The sequence below is a fragment of the Notothenia rossii genome (assembly GCF_949606895.1).
Source record: "Notothenia rossii genome assembly, chromosome: 6".
In the NCBI taxonomy this organism is placed as follows: domain Eukaryota; kingdom Metazoa; phylum Chordata; class Actinopteri; order Perciformes; family Nototheniidae; genus Notothenia; species Notothenia rossii.
The window spans coordinates 31,318,351-31,341,839 of record NC_136909.1 but is presented as its reverse complement, the minus strand read 5'-3'; positions in this window follow the sequence as shown (position 1 = coordinate 31,341,839).

Genomic DNA, 23,489 nt, shown 5'->3' with positions numbered 1-23,489 from the left:
AGGATTTTAGCAGTCAGAACAACTAAAGCAGCAGTGTTAATATTAACAGAAACGCCATAGAGTCACATCTAATAGAAATATATAAAAAGCATTTATTTTAATTGTGTAGCAGTCAGTTTATAATTTTGGCAGCACTGTTGAGCATTTTGAAAATGTATTTTCATGCCTCTGTGCAAGGCTTAGTCTTTCTATCTTTATAGCCACTGGTGTAAAGTAACTAAGTTCATAAACTCAACAAGTACTATACTTGGGCACAATTTTGAGATACTTGTACTTTATTAAGTATTTCAATGTTTTGCTACTTTGTACTTCTACTCCACTACAGTTCAGAGGTAAATGGTGTACTTTTACTCCACTACATGTATGTAATACCTTTAGTTACTTTGCAGATGTGGATGAATGATGTGAAATATAATCAAGTGTTAAATCAGACTTTAGTTCCACCTGGAGTAAATCCAAAAGCTACCCTGCCTGCAGTATACAAAGTCATTCAAACTAGCTGCACCTTTACCAGCTTTGATAACACTTTAATGATCAGTCATTATAAAACATATCATATTATTCTGAAATGGACCAATCTGCAAAATGACTACTTTTACTGTCGCTACTTTCACTATATTTTGATAATAATACTTTTCTACTTTTACTTGAGGAACATTTGGAATGCAGGACTTTTACTGTAACAGAGTATTCCTACACTCTGGTACTTCTACTTTTACTCAAGTACAAGAACTGAGTACTTCTACTTTTAATCAATTACAAGATATATACTTATACCACCTCTGTTTATAGCCTATGAAAAAAACGATTAGAAAACGAAGGCTAAAGCTAACGTTAGCAGATAGTGACAATGTATGCTATTTAGCTAGCTCAACGATAATATTGCGACGGGGAAAAAAAACTTTTCAGTGCACATCACGCTCTGCCGCTCCGACAGGGAGCTCTACTGTGAACACCTGAACGGCCCGTTCTAACAGCTGTTCACCAGCGGTCCAGTCTGTGCCACAGGGACTCCGGACGCACAGTTAATATTAACGAACGCACCGTAGGTAATGTAGCTGCTGAAGCTAGACCATCATCGCCGAGCAGCAGAGGCAGAGCCGACATCATGAGCAGAGCCGACAGGCAGGAAGACTCGAGCACACAGCTCGCGCTTCATTATAATATATAAAAAAAAGCTCGCGGCCGCACATTAATCCGGGTCCCAGACCCCCTCCCATACCCCAAAAATATTTGTATTGCAGATCTACAGGAATCACAAAAACGACCTATTTTGGATTCAAAACGGAGAATTTCGCCGAAAGGTGACAAGTTTGCATCCCTGGACAAGATAACCAAAATCCTTGAATCTACACACAGCAAATAAACTCAAATGACACAACGAGATGTAAAAAGGAGATCACACATATAGTCGATATAGAACTGGCCGCTTCAATCTGAAGAGCAACTAAAACAAAACACGGGAGTGTATCTTGTTCTTGTGAACACTAATGTTATCCACAGAATACACAGACACCACAAAGTTCTTAAGGAGAAAACTAGTTGCTAAAACAAAACACGTTAGTGTACCTTGTTAGCTAGCTGACATTAACCTTAAACATTGCACTCATATTACTCACTGAAACCTTGTAAAGCCGGTCCCGCATGCTGGCTCTTACAGAACCGCTCCCTTTCGTGTATGTACAGCTCTCAACATGCCCAGACTTGTAGTGATTTTCACCTCCTTTTATACTTTTTCGCCTCATTCTCAAAGAAACAGGTGAAATTTACTAACGTGACAGCCATCTTTGTGATGGTGAGGCGTATTGTGCGAGACCAGAGACCTGTAGTTCACTGAGCGGTTTCACACAAAAAAAATTGTAACTTCACAGTTTTACGACACATTTTTATTTTTTTGACTTGCAAAATGTTCTTTTAATTTGACAAACATCATATGTGTCATTCGTGGCACAATTCAAATGGGATCGAAAGATGACTTTTCTCTCTCCATTGACGTCAATGTATAATTTTCCGCTTCCGGGGTCCCATGGGTCGGAAGTAGATGGGCGGGACTTCGCCTCGTGATTCATTCAGGAAATGAAGCAATTGCTGTTTCGACCGTCACATGTCACGTGATTTGAAGCAGTCGAACCACTTGGACAATTGTGTCGGAAATAGGTATAAATAAATATGTATATATCTATATATCTATATATATATATAACTATAAATAAATATAAATATGTGTGTATATATATGTAGAACTATAAATACATATAAATATGTATATATATATATATATATATAACTATAAATAAATATAAATGTGTATATATATATATATATATAGAACTATAAATACATATAAATTTGTGTATATATATATATAACTATAAATAAATATAAATGTGTATATATATATATAGAACTATAAATACATATAAATATGTGTATATATATATATAACTATAAATAAATATAAATGTGTATATATATATATATATAACTATAAATAAATATAAATATGTATATATATATATATAACTATAAATAAATATAAATATGTGTATATAGAACTATAAATAAATATAAATATGTATACATATATATATATATAAATATATAAACTGTATGTATCATGAATATCATTTACAAATAAAGATGGATGAATGCGTGTATTGTGTTATTGAGGAGAGGGTTCTGGCAAAATATGGCATAGGTTATGGTGTGGTTGTGTAACTTTGGCAGGGGGTGTTCATGTGGGATGGGGAACACTCAAAGATTTTTATTCAGGAACATTGTTTTTTCAACAGTTTTTGGATCGAGCCGATTTCTTTTCTTGCTTACAATTTCCCCGCATTTTGAAAACACTCGCTCAGATGGAACCGATGATGCTGGCATGCATAAAAATTGTTTCGCCAGTTTGAACAGATTGGGATACACATTTTGATGGTCCACCCAGTATGCCAGTGGGTCTTTCAATCTTTCCAGCGGTGGATCAGTCATGTACCGCTGCACCTCCACTGTAGCATCTGCTGTGGCATTCCTTGCCGTCCTCGCTTCAGAAGCATCTCTGTCCAGAGTTTCCCAAAGTTTAAGACCTGAAAGACAAACATGACTGTAATCATCAGTACTGAAAGGTTTCAATGTGTATCCTTTTTTACTTGTACTTATTTTGTCCTGCATTTGATCAATTAACTATTTATAACATTACCTGTGGATGATGGATTGTCAACATTTGCTGGTGCCGGTTGAGCTGATGTGGAGGGCTGTTCTTCTGTAGGTGTGTCAGGTTGTGCGTTTTTCCTCAGTTGTGTGCAAAATGCTGTCAGTCGTTTAACTGATGCCGCCGCCTGTACTTGATTGTAGAATCCAATAGTTTTGAATCTAGGATCCAGCAGTGTTGACAGGGTCAATGCAGTTTGGCTCTCCGTGGTGTCAAACTTGTTTTGCATATTTGACACCATGTTCTGTCCCAGTAGTTTTGCTGTGTCGTGGCTTGTTTTTCCAATTGTGTCGTACAAGTATAGCATTAACATTTTCGTCATTGGGATGATCTTGGACCCTGAGACTCTCTTCTCCTCGGAGAGTTCCACTGTTGCCTGGAAAAAGGGGGAGAGCAATTGCAGGCATGCATCTGCTGTTTCATAGTCCTCAGAGGACAGAGGTCTCACATCTGTTTTCAGCGTCGCAAGAGCTGCTCCCACTGACTGCCTCTCTTTGAAAAGGCGTTGTAGCATTAGGTAGGTGCTGTTCCAGCGGGTGTCCACTTCCTGAATAAGCTTCAGCACAGGGCGATTCATCTGCTCCTGCACTTCTCTGAGCTTCTCCTTTGCTGTTGTGCTGGTTTTAAAGAACGTGACTACTTTTCTAGCCCTCGTGCGTAGGTCTTGTAGGCCAGGAGTTGCATCCAGAGATTTCTTCACCACTAAATTTAGTGAATGAGCAAAGCAAAGTGCATGTCTTAGATTTAAACTTCTGACAGAGGCAACCATATTTGCTCCTGCATCCGTCACAATTGAGGTCACTTTGCCTTCAGTGCCCCATTCCTCCATGAGAGACCACATTGCAGCAGTGATGTTAACCGCGGTATGAGCTTCAGGGAAAGGCAGCACTCCCAAAAGCACTGTGGCCAGCTTCGCAGAGTCATCCACATAATGGCAGGTCACTGCTAGATATGCGTCCATATTAATGGAGGTCCACATATCAGCAGTCAGGCTCACAGCCTCTACCCTCTGCATTACAGCCTTGGCCTTCGTCTTCTCCTCCTCATAGCGCTTGACCACCCTCTCCTTTAGAACCCGTCTGGATGGAAGAGTGTATCTAGGATCAAGCAAGGCCACAAGCTCCTTGAAGTCGCAGTCATCCACGATGGAAAAAGGCTGCGAGTCTTTCAACACCATATTCACAAGAGCCCCATCCAGCTCTCGCTTCCGGTCCACTAAAACAAATAAATAAAGACATAAAGAATAAAAACAAAACCAAAAAGAGCAAATAAGAATTTATGTGAAATTGCACTCAAAGGAAGCAGACTTGTGAGCAGTCTATGCTTGTGAGTCATGGAATACAGTCATAGCATATTGTGTTAGTGTTACTAGTTAAAAATAATATAATACATACCATGTATGTTCCCCAGGTTCACAGCAGCTCCATGTTTGGCACTGAAGTGCCTAATCATGGAGGAAGTATTCCCATGATACTTCAGTTCAGTTGAACACACCAAGCACTGAACCTGTAGAGAAAGGCATTTGTAAATAAAAATGCAATTTCAGTCTATAAAGCTATAGCCTAATGGCTACATTGATCGTATACATAATTGTACTTTAATGCTACTTAATATAGATTTGAGATAAACCATAGCTATAATACTGTAGTTGTCCAACCTTATCATGCGCAATCAGATTGAAGTGATCCCACATCTCAGAACGACGTCTCTTCCTGGCTGGCTCCATAATGATCCAAACGCAATACTAACAACTCAACAGCAACAAGGCAAACTACGACGACAATCCCACAGATTGCCAAATTGTGCATTTTTTTGAGCGGTTATAAAGTGTCACTTACTAAGTGATGCTCAAATTCAAACAGTTTCAACCAGTCAGAATCGAGACGAGGCAGTGCATTGAATCACCTGATTGGACGGCGAACCAGTGAGTTGATTCATTCAGGAAATGAAGCAGTTGCTGGTTCGGACGTCTCATGTCACGTGATTTGAAGCAGTTGCTGCTTCGGACGTCACATGTCACGTGATTTGAAGCAAGCTTCGAAGCACTGCTTCTATGGAATTGGAAGTCCAGGGTTGAAGCTCCGTTCGAAGCTTCAGTGTCAAACTGCCATCACTAACGTACCGTACTCTGACCGTACAAGTACCCTTTAAGTTATAAGCATTATCAAGACAGAAAGAATACCTAAGTTGTTTTGTTATTTTACTTTGAGTTTTGCCTATTTCTTTTGAATATTGTAAAGGCCTATATTCTTTGTTGCATGTGCAAATGTTTGTTATGTTATTTTGAGCAAACACATCGCAACATCTTCTAAACCATCGGAGGCCAAGCAACACTTCAAACTGTGAGTAATTTAAGGAAAGAAACGAGTTAGAACTGTTTGTTTAAGGCAGAGGTCTGCAACCTTTTTGACCAAAAGAGCCATTTTGCTCCTTTTTCCCCCAAATTTTTTTGTCTGGAGCCGCAAAACAAATTTCATAGCTTGATAGCTAATAAAGTTGTATTTATTGTTATATCAGACAAAAACTACAGTTTTTTTGCATTTATTAGGCTATTTATTCCATTATATACAACTGTTAACCTCTAATAAGAAACAAAGAACTCCTATAAGGAGAATTACAAATAATACACAGGCCTACTTTAAAATAAATTAAACACAGCACTTTGGGAGTCCTCTGAACATTTGAAGGAAAAAAAAATATTATTAAAATGGGCCCACTTTGAAATAAATAAAACATATAGCTGCACCCTAAAAAGAGATAAAGGTAGGGTAGGTAAGAAGGGAGAAACCAGCTAGAGTGCGCTAGAATTTGAAAATACACAACCGGAAAAAATAGGCCTCTTCCTTCAGACTTTCTTACAGAGTCCCTCCTCCAACAAATACGAACGCGCATCATCAATGAGGCCACGAGATAAGTTTGTGCACAGATGGAACAGAGATGGAAGGCTGACAGGCAGGTAGGCCATCCAGTTATTTTAGCCGGGTCGGCTAAAATGATTGGTCGTGCTTTTTACAGCGCTACAGCTTCCAGAGATGATTTTTTTGTATGTATTTATGTCATTTATGTATTTATTGTCAAAGCATTTAATATATTCATTGCTATCGGGACGTTAAGAGCATTCCATGGAAGATAACAAAAAGTGTTTTCTGAAATAAATTACATACCCCATTGAATTATGACTGAAGATCGTCAGCTGTCTTCCTCTCCCGTGTGTTCCTCGATACGTAAAGGCTGCAGCACCTTTGACAACTTCTCTCTACATATCAAACATACCGGTAAACCAGCATCGTTTGCTGTGAAAGCATATAACTCTGTCCACACAGAATTAAATCCTGTGTTCCTCCGGTACTTTTCTTTGATTTATCCATAGTTTGCTCATCGAGCCGGGGGTCCCCGCGCGAGTGCCTCCAAGAAAAGGCGCTCGCGCAGGACCGTAGCAGGATGTGACGCATATTTTAGTTGACCTAATTAAAACCGTTTTGTTTTTTATTTATGTGTCACAGTATCACCTCAAAATACAAGACACGAAACATTTTCAACCGTGCAACAAAATATAAATAGTCCTACAAGTACTTTTATTTTATTTCCTTCTTATTTTTGTCTAAGCTCAAGGGAGCCAGAGCAGAGGGCTTAAAGGGCCGCATGCGGCCCGTGGGCCGCGGGTTACCGACCCCTGGTTTAAGGCGTCTAGTGTCTTGATGGAAATACAAGGAAGGAAGCTACGACACTGTTAAAAACTCTCATGACGGACAAATACGTGTGGAATTAAATGGTTGCCACCATATTATTATAATGAATGAAATACTCTTGGAAATGAATGGATACGAGCGGATGTGAATCGTGAGTTTACAAATCACGGACTTCATAGTGAACAAGGAAGGACCGCATTGACTCTGGATTTCTGTGGAAAAAGGCTTGTGCCGCATGTTGTGGATGTTGCAATACAGTATAGTCTAAATGCTGGAAGTGGAAAAATACTAATAAGTTTTTCTATCTGGCTCACTGCCGCGGATCCAAGCCGCACACTAACAAAGCGCAACATTAAAATAAGGACAGCTGTTTACAAGTGGATGTTTAATGACAATAAAGCATAACAATGGCTGAAAAGGAAAATGTGGAAACGAATGAAACTCCTATGGACCCAAACGCGAATGAACGTGAAGTGCCTGTTGAAAATGCTGACGTCAGACCAAAAAGAACAATAAGACCTACAGAAAAGGCTTAGGAAGATAAGCTGGCACAGTTAATTAAAAAAAGGAGAACGAAATTGGGACAAGTCTCAAGGGAAAAAAATGAGATTGATTCACTCATGATTGATTATGGGAATATCATTGAGATGCAAGGTTGTCGTGGGGTTTTTCAAATACTCTCCAAAGAGTTTTCAAACTCACATTACTCAGTGCAAGAAATGCTGTCGGAGCAAGAACAAGAAAGTGATCATGTTGACTGGTATCTCCCAAAAATTGCATATTTCAATGAGTTTCAAGATGTAATGAAGAAATGGTTAGCTAGAGCTGCCTCCTTTGAGCATTTGCCTCCTTCTGACCATGGTTCATATACTGCACATATGTCAAGTCCACATAAAGCAATATCAGTGGGCATGATAAGCAAAAAAGGTAAAAGTTCTAGTGGCAGCAATAAATCTTCAACAGCTTCATCAGTAAGAAGAAAGGCAGAGGCAGAGAGAGCTGCGCTCATATCACGCGCTGCTGCCTTATCACAGAAACACTCACTTAAAAAACAAGAAGCTGACCTGGAAGCAATGAAAGCCAATATCAGAGCTAAAATGGAAAAGCTTGAGCTTCAAACTGATATTGATGCTGCAACAGCCAAAATTAAAACATTGGAAGCTTCTGAGTATGATGACTCCGATCCTGACCCTCGTGTGGGGGAGGAGCAGTATGACACGGGTCAGCCAGATGAAAATGACGATTTCCAGGATGAAGAGAGCCAAGAAAAACCTGTGGAGAAGGATAATAAAAAGAGTTTCATAGACTTCAATTCAATAAAAAAAAAAAAGGGAAGCCAAAAGACTGCTCCAAGAGAACTATGGACATCAACTCTTAATCGCAGCAGCTTGTTTGGACAAAATGTTGAACTGGAATGCCATCAAGAGTGAAGATAGAAAAGCACTGCATTCTTATGCTATCTTTCTTCGTGGATGTTGCAACACAATGGAAGATGTTGAGTTTTTGGATTAAATGAATAGCACATCAAACATGAGAAATGTGATCATGAAACTCCCATTTAAACTTAGGGAAAAGTGGAGAACAAGTGCATATGCATATTATGAACACAATAATACAAGAGCAAAGTTTCCAATATTGGTCGACTTCATTGAAAAGCATGCACGCATTGTATCAGACCCCATGTTTGGAGACATACAGGATGTCATGCCAAAAAGGGATATTAAAGTGTACAAATTACCCAGCAATAAGCGTTCTCATGGTTATAAGGGAAGTAGTTTTGTTACTGTGACAAGCCCAGGAGTCAATGAAGAGCAAAAACCTTTCCAAAACATCAAATCAGACCATAAAGGCATTACTGTTCAGAAGCGCTGTGTATTTTGTGCAGGAGAACACACCTCTGAAACATGTGAGATGAACAAAAAATCTCACAATGAAAAGATTGAATGCTTAAAAGCACAAGGAATTTGCTTTGGCTGTCTAACGAAAGGACATCTATACAAAGACTGTCAGAAAGTAATGAAATGTGAAGTTTGTTCAATGAAACATCCAACAATATTGCACATCTACAAGAAAAGGATTGAACAAAAAGACAGCTCTGATAAATACACCCAAGCAGCTTCTGTAAGTAGTGCATTAGTCTTTTTAAATGGCAGAAACCACACTGGGGCCGGTGGTCAACAAACCCTACCAATTATACCAGTTCAAATAAAGTTGTCAAACTCGAACCAGACTGTGCAGACTTACGCATTTATGGATCAGGGAAGCACTGCAAGTTTTTGTACTGAAGCCCTTCAACAAGATTTGCATGCCAAAGCCAAGAGAACAAAAATCCTCTTAAAAACAATGGGTCAGGAGAAAATGATTGACACTTCCTTTGTTAAAGGTCTTGAAGTGAGTTGCATTGAAGGCAATGATTTTTATCAGCTGCCTAAAGTATACACACAAGAGGAAATTCCTGCTGGAAAAGAGCACATTCCCACTCAAGAGACCATAAATAAATGGAAATATCTAAGAGAGATTAAGTTGCCTGAATTGGATTGTGAAATTGGGTTGCTTATAGGAACAAATGCACCCAAGCTAATGGAGCCGTGGAAAATAATAAACAGTCCAAATGGAGGACCCTTTGCCGTTAAGACAGTCCTAGGTTGGGTTGTGAATGGACTGAATCAGGAAACCACTGAATCTGAGAATACTTCATGTGCTGTTGTTAATCGGATATCAGTGACAGATTTAGGTGAGCTGCTGGTGCAGCAATACAACCATGACTTTCCAGAGAAAGGTTGTGATGAGAAGAAAGAGATGTCAGTTGAAGACAAACCATTTTTAAAGATAATGTCAGATTCAGCTCAAATCAAAGATGAACATTATCAGCTTGAACTTCCATTTAAACAGAAGAATATCATGATGCCAAACAATCGCAAACTTGCAGAGCAGAGAGCAGAATCATTAAAAAGGAAATTCAAAAGGAACAACGTTTTCCATGATGAATATAAAACATTCTTGGAGGCTGTGATAGCAAAAGGTCACGCTCAGCCACTGCCCCAAGAGCAGCTCAAACCTGAGAGTGGAAAGGTGTGGTACATACCACATCATGGGGTTCATCACCCAAAGAAGGGCAAGATTTGTGTAGTGTTCGATTGTTCCGCATCTTATCAAGGATATTCATTAAATAACAAGCTTATTCAGGGTCCCAATCTTACCAACACGCTACTTGGTGTGCTCATTCGATTCAGACAAGAACAGATAGCTTTCATGGCTGATGTCGAGGGGATGTATCATCAGGTCAAGGTAGCTCCTGCCGATCAAGATTATCTTCGCTTTCTTTGGTGGCCAGGAGGAGATGTCAGTTTACCTCTCGCTGAGTACAGGATGACGGTACATCTATTTGGTGCCACTTCATCAGCAAGTTGTGCAACCTTTGCTCTCACTAAAACCGTTGAAGACAACAAAGATGATTTCTCTGCAGAAGCTGTTGACACTATCGGAAAAAAATTCTATGTTGACGACTGCTTAAAATCTGTCGCTTCTGCTGATCAAGCTGTTAAGTTATGTGAAGAATTCAAGGACCTTTGTGCAAAGGGAAGTTTCAATCTGACAAAGTGGACAAGCAACAGTAAAACTGTGCTGGCATCCATCCTAAAGAGTGAAAAACCCAAAGAAGTAAAAAACCTGGACTTAGAGACCCAAGACAATCTTCCAATAGAAAGAGCCTTAGGGATACAGTGGCATGTGGAAGAAGATGTTTTCAAGTTTCAAGTCTGCTTAAAATCTCAACCAGCCACAAGGAGAGGCATCCTTTCAACAGTCTGCTCTGTGTATGACCCACTTGGATTTCTTTCACCATTTATCTTCACTGCAAAGCATGCCCTACAAGAGTTGTGCAAACTCAATTGTGGGTGGGACGAAGAAATCCCGGAGGCTCTCAAGAAACAGTGGCAAAGATGGCTCATGGGATTAAAGCAGATAGAAAGCTTCAAGTTGATCGATGTGTCAAACCAAAGAATTATGGACAAATTAAATCTGCACAATTGCACCATTTCAGTGAAGCAAGCGAGATTGGATACGGTGTTGTCACCTACCTTAAGATGATAAATGAAGATGAAGACGTTCACATATCCTTCATGTCAGGAAAGTCACGTGTCGTGCCTCTGAAAATGGTCACTGTCCCAAGCCATGGAGCTCACAGCAGCAGTACTGGCAGTACGCATGGACAAGATGATCGGAACCGAGCTGCAAATCCCATTATGCAAATCTGTTTTCTGGACTGACAGTACATCTGTTCTGAGATACATCATGAATGAAACGCCAAGGCTTCAGACATTTGTAGCCAACAGAATAAGTCTGATCAGAGAAGCAACAGCAACATCATGGTGGAAATACTTCAACACTAAACTGAATCCAGCAGATTATGCATCTCAGGGATTGGCAGCAGAATCGTTCCTGAAATGTGAGACTTGGATAAATGGTCCATTGTTTCTGAAAAAACCTGAGGACAAATGGCCGGAGTTTCCGGACGCACTTAAAATGGTCAATGACAGCTATCCTGATGATCCAGAGGTCAAGAAGGAAAAATTCAACGTGAACCCAACCATTGTAACTGACCTAAATGCCACAAGCAAGCTAGTGCATCACTACTCTGATTTGAGGAAACTGAAAAGAGCAGTTGCATGGTTCCTTCAAGTAAAACATCTCTTGCTGCTTTTAAGTAAAAAGAGGAAGGAAGTTACTTCTACTCAAGCAAAAGAACCAAATCGAATAAAGCTGATTGAGAAGGAGATGAGAGTGTTTAAAGACTCTGAGAGGTCTCACACTCTCTAAGGATAACTTGGATAAGGCTGAAGCAGCAGTGTTGTGTTTCTGTCAAAAACAGTCTTTTCCAGAGGAAGTGGAAACTTTGAAAAGGGGAAAACCTATCAAAGGAAGTAGCACACTGTATAAATTGGATCCAGTGTACGAGAATGAACTGGTAAAGGTTGGAGAAAGGCTAAATAAAATGCCAATGCCTGAGGAAGCAAAGCACCCAACCATTCTTGGGAAACACCACCATGTCTCTAAAACCATACTTCGAGATATTCATCAACAAGTTGGCCACAGTGGAAGGAATCATATGTTATCCAGGTTAAGACAAAAATACTGGATACCATGTGCCAATGCATTGGCCAGAAAAATAATATCTGAATGTACTGTGTGCAGACGCATGCATGGAAATGCAGGAGAACAAAAAAAGTCAGATCTGCCAAAAGACAGAATTACACCAGACCTACCACCATTCACATATGTTGGAGTGGAGTACTTTGCCCACTGGAAGTGAAAAGAGGACTAAGCATTGTGAAACGATATGGAGTTATCTATACCTGTCTAACAACCAGAGCGGTGCACTTGGAAGTAGCTCATTCGTTAGATACAGATTCATGCATTAATGCCTACAGACGTTTCATCAGCAGAAGAGGACAAGTATTGGAGATGAGGTCAGACAATGGGACTAATTTCGTTGCCACTGAAAGAGAGCTGAAGGAATCTATAAAAGAGTGGAATCTGAGCAAAATAGAACAAGCCCTCCAGCAAAAGGATGTGAAATGGACCTTCAATCCTCCTTACGGAGCACATCATGGCGGAGTATGGGAAATCCGGCTTTTAAAGAAAATTCTGCTATCCATCACAAAACAACAAACACTTGATGATGAAAGCCTTTCAACAGTTCTGTGTGAAGTCGAAGGAATTCTCAACAGCCGACCAATAACTAAAGTGTCAAATGATTCAAATGACTTGGAACCTCTCACACCAAACCATTTGCTGCAGCTCAAGGTCAAACCTTTGTTGCCCCCAGACTTACTCCATCAGCAAGATACATACTCTGGCGACAAGTGCAGTACATACAGTAGCAAATTTTGTTTTGGACCAGATGGATCAAAGAATGTCTACCACTTTTGCAAGAAAGATAGCAGTTGCATTAAAAGGGACTTCATACCTGGAGACATCGTATTAATTATGGATTAAAATGCACCTCGTGGATCCTGTTTAATGGCAAGAGTTATGGAGATGCGTCCTGGATCTGGAGGACTGATTCGGAGTGTTCTTCTTAAGACAAAAACCAACACGCTGGAAAGACCAATAAGCAAAATATGCCTACTGGTGCCTGCCTTAGAATAAGGAAATAACTGAAGATGGACAATTAAGACACCCTGTCTATCTCAAATAGAATATGAAGACTGACTTTGTCTGGCTCTTTTGAATTTTTGTTTATTGTTATTAAAGATGCCCATAATAATAGGGGCCGGTATGTTGGAGCCAGTATTTTGATTTGATAAGAAAGGCCACCTAATTGTGACGTCTGTAGTCAACGCACTATAAAAGGACTACGATTCCCACGGCGCGGGTGCTAAAGCCACAGTGATGGGCAACCTGTTGAGAGATGCCATCGAGGAACAGTTTTTAACCATACGTATTTATCTTACCGTAACGTACCGTACTGTTACCGTACAAGTACCCTTTAAGTTATAAGCATTATCAAGACAGAAAGAATACCTAAGTTTTTTTGTTATTTTACTTTGAGTTTTGCCTATTTCTTTTGAATATTGTAAAGGCCTATATTCTTTGTTGCATGTGCAAATGTTTGTTATGTTATTTTGAGCAAACACATTGCAACATCTTCTAAACCATCGGAGGCCAAACAACACTTCGAACTGTGAGTAATTTAAGGAAAGAAACGAGTTAGAACTGTCTGTTTAAGGCGTCTAGTGGCTTGATGGAAATACAAGGAAGGAAGCCACGACAACATGGCACCCCATATGTTACTTATCAAAAATATTCAGGACACTCTCTGGTCTTGCTAGAGATGCAAGTCACTCACCTTAGAGCACTGTCTTATGAGATACTTAGCTGAAAATGAGAAATCCGATTTTTGGAAAACCTAAAAACTCTTGTGAAAACACATTTACTCATCTCGTCTATTTTTTGGGGCGTTTTAGATTTGGTTTACAAAAGTAGCGAAATAATTATATGAATTACACTATAGGCCTATATAGATGAAATGAAATGTTATTCATGTGTAAAATAGTTCCATCCCTCTGCTTTCACCACAGAAAAGTTACATCAGGACTGATTCATGACTTCATATTCCCTACCAAGGTTCATGTGATGTGTACAAATACAAATTGAGCATTAGAACTTTTTTTTTAAACCAACAATTTATGTTAACATAAGAAACTGTAAAATCTCAATATTTACAATATCAGAACTTTTTCCACCAACTATTCATTATAAATGTAAAGACAGGGGAAGCAGTGTCATGGTCTTTGTCTGTCTTCCAGGACAGGGGGTCTGGCTGCTGTGTAGGTGATGGTGCATGGGCTGCTGGTGGCTGTGTCGGAGGGAGGTAGGTGTGATTGTCCCAGGTTGATGCTGGTGGCCGTGTGGGAGGTACGTCTGCTAGACGAGACTTCTTTGCTGGCTGGGTTGATCGTGATGGCTGTGATGGAGGCCTTTGTACCGAGGTGTATCTTAATCTTGTGGCAGATGGAGATGGAGGCCACTGTAGTGATGATGGTCCTCTGGTCCTTGGTGGTGATGGCTCTGGTGAAGGCCCTTGAGCCACAGTAGATCTTGACCTGGGGGCAGGGAAAAATGGAGGTTCTTGTTGCGGCTAGGCCCAGGCAGCTGTGAAATCTTAAAAAAAATATAGGACAATAATTACTACTAAGTTTGTTAAAATAAAGTTCAAGTGGAATTTTTCTCAAGCACAAATAACAATGCACAACTCAAAATAAAATTCTCTCTCTCTATGGAGGAGGAGGAGGAGAAGGAGGAGGAGGAGCGTGTGAGAGATAGAAAGAGAGACGTTGTTAGTATTTGGTGCTAACTCGGAGCTAACGGAGATTAGAAGCTGTTTCAACAATAAGGAGAGGGAGAGCTCTCTCCTCTGGGACTGAGAGAGATAAGGTCAGCTCAGGGAGGTAAAGGACTATTAGATTGTAATCTTTAGTCTACGTTATCTCAGTGGGTCTCAAACGGTTTGGTCATCTTTGTAAACAAATATTTCCATCTATGTAATATTAGTTGTATATAAAATGAGTTAATAAATCATTCCACTGTTTGCAATAGGTCAGTACAAAATAAAAAACACAGTTTGAAAGGGGAGTGATTAGTAAAATATGCATAGATAAAAAGAAAGAATGCAGACTAGGTAAGATAAAGATAGGAGAGAGGAGTTGATCAAATATGTGTTATTGCTTGTGAGCATATTCTAATGGATTTTTGATGATTTAAATATATACTAGTAGCCCCCCTAGAGGATGTGAGGTCATCACAAATAAAACAGGTATACATGGATAGGATAATAGATAAGTGTGCACACTCATTATATACACACTACACATTTGTCTTGGATTTGTTAACACTATAGTCCCTAATATGTTTGTAGAAAGGCAGGAAATGGAATTAAATTGAGAAAATGTTTCATTGCGGAGGACCCTGTTTTGTGTCCCCCCCACTTCTCAAACCAAAGTTACACCCTTACACCCACACAATGCAAGTACACTATTACTGTAATATTTACATTTACCTATCTTCAAATGGATCCTTGTTGCTGTATTCTTCTTTTTCAGAAGAGTAGAAGCCTCCAGGTTCTGATGCTGCTCCATCTCCACTGCTGCTAGTGTTACAAGTCCGCTGTGCAGAGCTGGTAATCACATAATAAGCCTGTTGATCAGGAGAAAATAATGAAGCAGAGGGAAAGTTACTGCCGTTTGTGTGGTCGTTCTAGCCAGAATGTATTAAACACATTAATAAATTCACTTACACATTATATCTGTTTTCTCTATTTATCTAATAATTCTTTGTGTAACCGGTCTGGATTGATGCCAGATGTATCTCTGCGTTGTGTTGAATGAAAACGACTTCCTTCTTGCCAACCAGGTTTATTATCTGTACAAACAGAATATAGTGAAGGCAGGAAATGGCTTCACCAGCTTTTTACCTCAATACTTCGCCTCAGTGAGGCCTGAAGCTAACTGAGAATGTAATCATACATTTAGCAAATCAAAATAACCGTATGACATATTTGTCTCTAATCAAAAATGGACATAAATCCACCTGCCATATGACTTTCATGAAGGATTAAAGCCTTTTTCATTTACAGTATATAATAGAGCAGGGGTCGGCAACCTTTTTGATATGAAGTGCCATTTAAAAAAAAAAATGTTATCAGCCTGCCAACGATCGATAATTATCAACGGGGGGGGGGGGGGGGGGGGGGGGTTGAGGAGCTTGACGCTCGTCAACTATCAGCAGGAGGGCGGGGGAGCCTCGCTGCGGGGAAGCAGTGTGTGGACCTGTCAGCGCAACTTAGATGATGCCGAATTTAACAAACACATTTAAATAATTGGTTTAAACGGCATAATGATAAGGACGATCGTCCGTTCTGTGATTCTCCAGAACACACAAGTTATGATATTAGGGTCATGCAGAGTGAGATGAGATCGCTGTCCCTTTAAGAGAGAGAGAGAGGGGTGCGGCTTGTGCATGTGTGTGTATGTTTCTGGAAGTGAAACGGGAAAGCAGAATAACAGAGGTCTGTGATGTATTTTGTGAAACAGAAGAACAGCTAAATAAATGCAACGTCCTCCCAAGAAGAGCTCGCCTCTCTCCAGTCATTTAAGCTAAAGTTGGTTATTGAACCTGAAGCTTGTTGCTTCTGCCCTCCTCGACTACGGTCTGGGAGCCGACAGGAAAGTTCAACACACAGATGGCCAGTCCACCCCTTTGTAGCATATTATTTCGATGAGAGATGAGCAGATCGCCACTGGGCTTTCAACTAATGAAACACAGCCACGCAAAAACTGCGTCATTTGTACAGCTCCTTATGGGTACTGCAATTAGTATAGTGCTTTCCTCCGTGGTGAAACGATCAGCACTGCACCACGGAGGAAAGCGGCAGAAAGTCACCTGGAGATAAAGAGAGCGGGGCTGCGTTGCGTGCATGACTTCCTTCTGGAGGTAACGGGGAGACGCGCTCTGGCGGCGGTCTCGCGTTCAGGATCCGAAAATTAATTTAAATATTTTGCACACTTATTCCACTTATGCCTAGTGTGCCACTGGTTACGGTGCCGCGTGCCAATGCTGGCACGCGTGCCAGGGGTTGCCGACCCCTGTAATAGAGTGATAACAGATAAGACACAACCCGGTTGACTGTACTCACTTTAACATGGCTATGTTGTACAGGCACAATATTAGCATAGCATTAGCGCTTTAGCATTTAAATAATATGAACAATTATGACCTCAGACCAGCATTTCACATATTTATACGAACAGAATAAACTTGAAATGTAAGCCAAACTAGTGCACGGGAGTCATACACATGGTAGAAATCCTTGGTGTTTCAATAACCTTGTATTATATCATTGTTGCCCTGAGGCAACAACCAACCCCTGGTTGAGTGGTGTGGGGGTTCACATTTTATAATTGATATAATATCAGGGACCCCTAAGCTCCTAAAACACATGGTGAAAGATTTTTTCCTCCCAAAATAAAAAGTCATGCCATAGACGAGAGGGATAAGGCACTATTACAAATATTCTTAATTTGCAGAATTTTATTTTAAAAGTGTTCAGAAAGATTGCATCAAATATGCTATATCTATATATCTATATAATATCAATATTGTTAATTTAAGTCAATTTAAATAGCGGGCAAGACTTTCCAAGGAGTAAAAATGCTGCTGCCTGACTACTCACTGGAGGTATTGCTGATATCAAGTCTACCATATATCCTCTTCAAATACTCTGTCCAACAATATCAGTCTCATGAAGAAAGGTGTTTTAACGCTGATTCAAAATAGCAGAGAAACATGCATTCTTGTTCTCAGGAAGGGACATTGACAGAGGATTACTCAAAATGGACCGTAGATACACGGATTGACCGTACTCATCTGCGCTCTTATTTTGAAAGACAACTTCCAGAATAGGAAAAAACGGGGGTTTTTTTTGTTTCTGTTTTCTAGTGATTTTATGTTTTGTTTTGAGAAGTAGAAAATGAAAATCATCCCGTTTTTTAAGTTTAGTAAATCAATTTTTGACCATGATAAAGAAAAACGCCTTGTATTTCAATTTTGGTTTTTCAATTTGAAAACGAAAATCAAATATCCAGTCGTTTTTTGTTTTTGAATATCCATTTGTGAAAAGAAAATCCAATGACCAAAACATACACTGACCCAGTTGGTCGAAATAGCACAGCATTATAAAATTGCTGTTATAGGGAGCAAGTGGAAAAATTAGATTAAAGCTTTCATCTTTGTGAGCAGGGGGTGCTGCAGAAGAGTGCGGCAGGGGTCGTGCCGGTAGTGGTTCAGACAGCTGGTTTGACGTTCGAGCAGCAAAAAGAGCTTTTGGCCATGCAGTTTGAGCAGGAGAAGTTGGAGTTGAGGTTTCGGCAGCAGGAGGTGGAAAAGATGAAATGTGAGGTGGAACATGCTAGATTACGGCTGATTGGAGAGGGCAAGCTTTCTTCGGTGAGGGCTGGTTCTGATAGGTCGGCCGGCATCAGGTAGTGGCGATGTTATTTCTAACTTGCGGTTAGTGCCAAAGTTTAATGAGGGTGACCCTGACATTTTTTTTACTCTTTGAATGCGTAGCTTAGGCAAGAAGCTGGTCAGATTCAGACAGAGTGCTGTTACTTCAGAGTTTACTCACTGGGCGAGCATAGGAGGCATAGGCGGATTTTGAGGGGGCGAGGGGGGCATTGCCCCCCCTAGTGGCTGAAATATGTTACAGCATTACTACGTTGAAAACTGTTCCAATAGAAATATTTCGTATATCAATATTTGAATAAGGTAGGACACTGGTTAATATTATTGTAGCATATTCAAGTAACCAAGGGATATAGTAGTTATCAAATAAGTATAAAATCTGCACAGTTATGACAGTTATGTAATGCACTGTTGTTGGGGGGGGAGAGACCGCCCCTTCCATATGAGTGTGTGTGTACGGCGGGCATGAGGCGTGCATGACGGGACGAGTTGTGTTCGTATGTGGAAAAGTCATACTCAGTGCGGTGAGCGCTGGTTTTATTGCTACTGTATCCTTAGCACCCCATGCAATAGTTGGGACTGTGTACTGACATCAGTAAAAAAGGTTTGCCCCCCCAAGGGCAAATGTCAAACTCCGCCTATGACAGAAGGCCTATTCAGCTATTTGTGGCGAAAATGCTTTGGACTATGCTAGAGTAAAATCAGCGGTGTTAAAATCATACGAACTGGTTCCTGAAGCGTATCGTCAAAAGTTCAGAAGTTGGGTCAAGGGGGATAAGCAGACAAATGTGGAGTTTATCCGTGATTTGACTTCTCATTTTCAGCTGTGGTGCGCGGCAGCAAAGGTTGCCAGTTTTGACGGTCTTTGTGAACTGATTGTATTGGAACAGTTTAAAGATGTTATCCCTCAGCGTGTGGCCACTTATGTAAATGAGCAGAAACCTTCCACCGCGCTTAGAGCTGCCGAATTGGTGGATGATTTTGTGTTGACGCATAAGGTTAGTTTTATAGAGAAGTGTTCTAGGGGTGATTGGAGACGTGGAGAAGATGGTGGCTATGCCCGCGGTGGTGCAAAGGTTTCACCATGCTCCTCCCGTAGATTTGCAGGTACGGGGCGACCCGAGAGGGCCAAAGTGGGCCTATGTCATTATTGCCGAGGAGAGGGTCATTGGAAGGATCAGTGTCAGTTGCTGGAACCTAAGGGGAAGCCTTGGTTTTCATCACATGCTCCAGCCATGTGTTGTTCTGCCGTTTTGGATAAGAAGCCGTTGGGTGTAGGCTCGGGCATGGTGCCTGTTAAGAAGCTGGTTTGTGCCGACCCGGATGTGGGTTCTGGTTTTGAGCCGTTCATCACGGAAGCTGTTGTATCAGTAGTCGGTAGTGACAAGTATGTTCCGATTAAGGTGTTGCATGACACAGCGACTAGATACTAATTTATTGTTGAGTCAGTGTTGCCTTTTTCGTCAGAGACAGATACGGGGCATTTTGTGTTGATGAGGGGCATGGAGATGGGGCTTGATCCCTGTGCCACGGTATACTATAGTGCTGGTGCGGGGAGTTGTGTCTATCGGCGTGCGTCCCGCTTTGCCACTTGATGGGGTACATATGATTTTGGGCAACGATCTTGCTGGTAGTGCTGTGTGGGCTGGTGTGCCACCGCCTGTGGTGGGTTCCAGGCTGGTGGCATCTGGGGAGCCAGATGAGAGCGGTTTGTAGTTTCCAAGTGTGTTTCCAGTTTGTGCTGTGACGCGCGCACAGAGCCGTAAAATGTCTGCTGACCCACCTGTTTCGGAGTGTAGTGTTCGCTGTGGGGGAGGCAATTTTTCAAGTGGTGGTGCCGAGTAGCTTTCGTGATGTAGTATTGCAAACTGCGCATGATAGTGGTGGACATTTGGAGATAAAAAAAAACTATGACCATGTCCTACGCTATTTTTTTCTGGCCTCGGTTAAAGCGCGATGTTGCAAGTTATATTAAAGCATGCCACATATGCCAGCTCACTGGTAAACCACGTCAGGTTGTGAAGCCTGCGCCCCTCAGTCCCATTCCAGCCCTTGGCCAACCTTTTGAGCATTTGATCATAGATTGTGTGGGGCCGTTGCGATACAAGGTATCCTGCAGCGTTTCCCTTGCGCTCCATTTCAGTGAAGCTAGTAGTTAGGGCTCTAACCCAGTTCATCTCCACATTTGGGATCCTACGTGTGATTCAAAGCGACCAGGGTACCAACTTTACTTCCCATATGTTCAAACGGATCCTGCAGCAGCTGGGGGTAATAACCGTGCGTCGGCCTACCATGCCCAAAGCCAGGGGGCGCTGGAGCGGTTTCATCAAACATTGAAGTCCATGCTGCGTGCTTATTAGGGGTGTAACGGTATCCGTATTCGTCCCGTACCGTCACGTTTCGGACGTCACGGTTCGGCACATGCAGTCACACAGCGAATACGCCTTTTTTTACGAGTGGAAAAAAGTCTGTCACTCAGGGCAGTATTACACTATAATCCAGGGGGCGGTATTGCGCCTAAAAGCCAGCCGCCCGTAAATAACAAATGAAGAACAAGAACAAAACACAACAAAATGAACACAATACACGGAGAAGAAAAGTTAGTAGCTATGGCGAGTTCACACGACACACAGGAGCTAGAAGATCCACCTGCTTCTTTTAAATCACGTGTGTAGGAACATTTCGGGTTCCCTGTGGACTACAACAATGATGGGGTGCGAGTTGTGGATCGGACGAGGACGGTGTGTCGGCGTTGTTCGACAGCGGTGCGGTATGCTAATGGTAACACGTCAAACATGCTCAATCACATCCGAGTCAGTCTCAGTCCCCAGAGAGAGGGTTTTCTCGACGGCAGGTGACATAGTTACTCGTCTTTTTGAAGAAAAACTTGAAAATAGAGTAAAGCTTGAGGACCTTTATTTAGGTATAATGGCCTCACACACTCACAAGTTAATTACACATGTTAGACATTGCTCCTAAAAGGTACAGATTTTATTTTATTTTTATATTTATCATTGTATTTATTTTATATTTTGACATCAGATGTTATACAGTTCTGTATTGCCTTTTATTGATTGTGATTGAAACACTTTCTTATTGTTTATTTTAATATTTTCAAGACATTCTTTTTAGTTGTACAGCTTATTTAACCTTTTTGTTTGACATCAGCCATTATAAATAATATGGCCATCTGAGTGTGTGTGTTACTGTTTGTAGTTTTGTTTTTAACTGTGTAATACAGTTAATGATTCCAAATGTTAGAGTTCCTTATTTTCTTACCAAAACTTGCACTACTGTTACAAATAAATAAAAGCAAAAACAATTATGCATTTGGGACTTTTTTTTTGCTTTTCCTTGTTTTACCAAACCCGTACCGAACCGTGACCCCCAAACCGAGGTATGAATCGAACCGTGACTTCTGGGAACCGTTACAACCCTAGTGCTTATGGTATGGAGATGGGGAAGGACTGGAAGGAGGGACTTCCATAGCTCATGTTGGCGTCCAGAGAAGTCGTTCAGGAAAGTACAGGGTTCAGCTCTAATGATTTGGTCTTTGGGCATATGGTGTGTGGTCCGTTAGCTGTTCTCCAGGATGGCTTGGTTGAGAGTGAGCCACCTAAGAATTTAGTGGACTATGTACATGGCTTTCGTCATCGCCTGTATGTAGCAGTGGAAATGGCAAGGAAAAATGTAGCTGGTGCTCTGGCTAATATGAAGAGACTCTATGACCGTAAAGCAGAGTAACGTGAATTCAGCCCAGGGAATCAGGTGTTGGTTCTAATGCCACTGCATCACCATTCAAAGCTAAGTTTGCCGGCCCGTACACTGTTGAAAGTAAAGTGTCAGATCAAAACCACTTGATTGCTACTCCAAATCAGAGGTAGTTGTCTCAACTGTGTCATGTCAACCTTCTTAAACCATACTATGCTGGTGATACCGTTGGGGATAGCTTCATGGCTAAAAAGTTGATTGTTGGCCCCATAATGATGGTTGATTCTGTGCTTTCAGGTCCAGGGTTGGGGTTGGGTGAGGAGTGTGATGTTAAGGCGCTAGATGAACCTACCTGTCTGGTAGGCTGAGGAATTCTGAGTCGTTATGCCAGTTGGACCTCTTGTTGAGTCACTTACCTGGAGCACAGAGAGACGAGTCGGCGGCTTTATCTGGAAGTTTGGTCTGACCAGTGCCAGGTGGCGTTTGAGAATGTGAGGACCCTGTTTTGCTCTTTGTACTCTGTTCACTTAGCTGTCTGAACCGGCGGTTGATGAGGTGGGCCCTGTTTCTGCAGACCTATAGTTTGGACATTGAAGGATTATTTGAATTATTTGAAGTATTAAAGTAACGTGTTAGGGCAGGAAAGTTCAATCTGGTATATTCATTTTAATGTCACCTTATATAGAATATGTGTTAAACTTGTGATTTCTGCATTGAGTGACTTCTGCCTAGCAGATACCAAGAAGAGGCCCCTAGGGTCTCTCTGTTAATTATCAATAGTCCTTGCAATTAACAGGGGAAGTCCCAGATACATTTTCAGATAATGTAGTTAAAGTCTTGTAGAATTAATGTTTATCTCCTACACATCCTGCAGGCCTGGAGACTTGGGTCACCCAGCAGTAACCAAGATAAACGTCCTTTTGAGCTTATCAATAAAATGTATTCATTCCTAGTAAGCTGACTTTGGGGTGAAGGGAAGTTCAGGGAAGCCATTAAGCCACAAGAACAATTAAACTTCTGTTAATCAACCAAAACTCATGACTTTCAGGGGACAGGACATTCGGACCTATAACAAGGGTCACTTCCTAGAGAATATGTGTGTGTATTTCTTACTGTGATCAGATGTCCTGTATAATCATTTATCAACTATTCCTGTATTAGTGTTTTATTTGATTCCTCTGCTTTTATTCTTTCATATGTGGGTACTAAATGGCTACAAACAGTGTGGAGAAATTAGATTAAACATGTTTTATTACTCTATGGGAAATGGAAGCAGCATGTCAAATGATCAGGGAAATCTACTTGTTTTAAATAGATGTGTGGTTGATTGCTTTGTATTAATAATAGCAGTATGGGTAAAG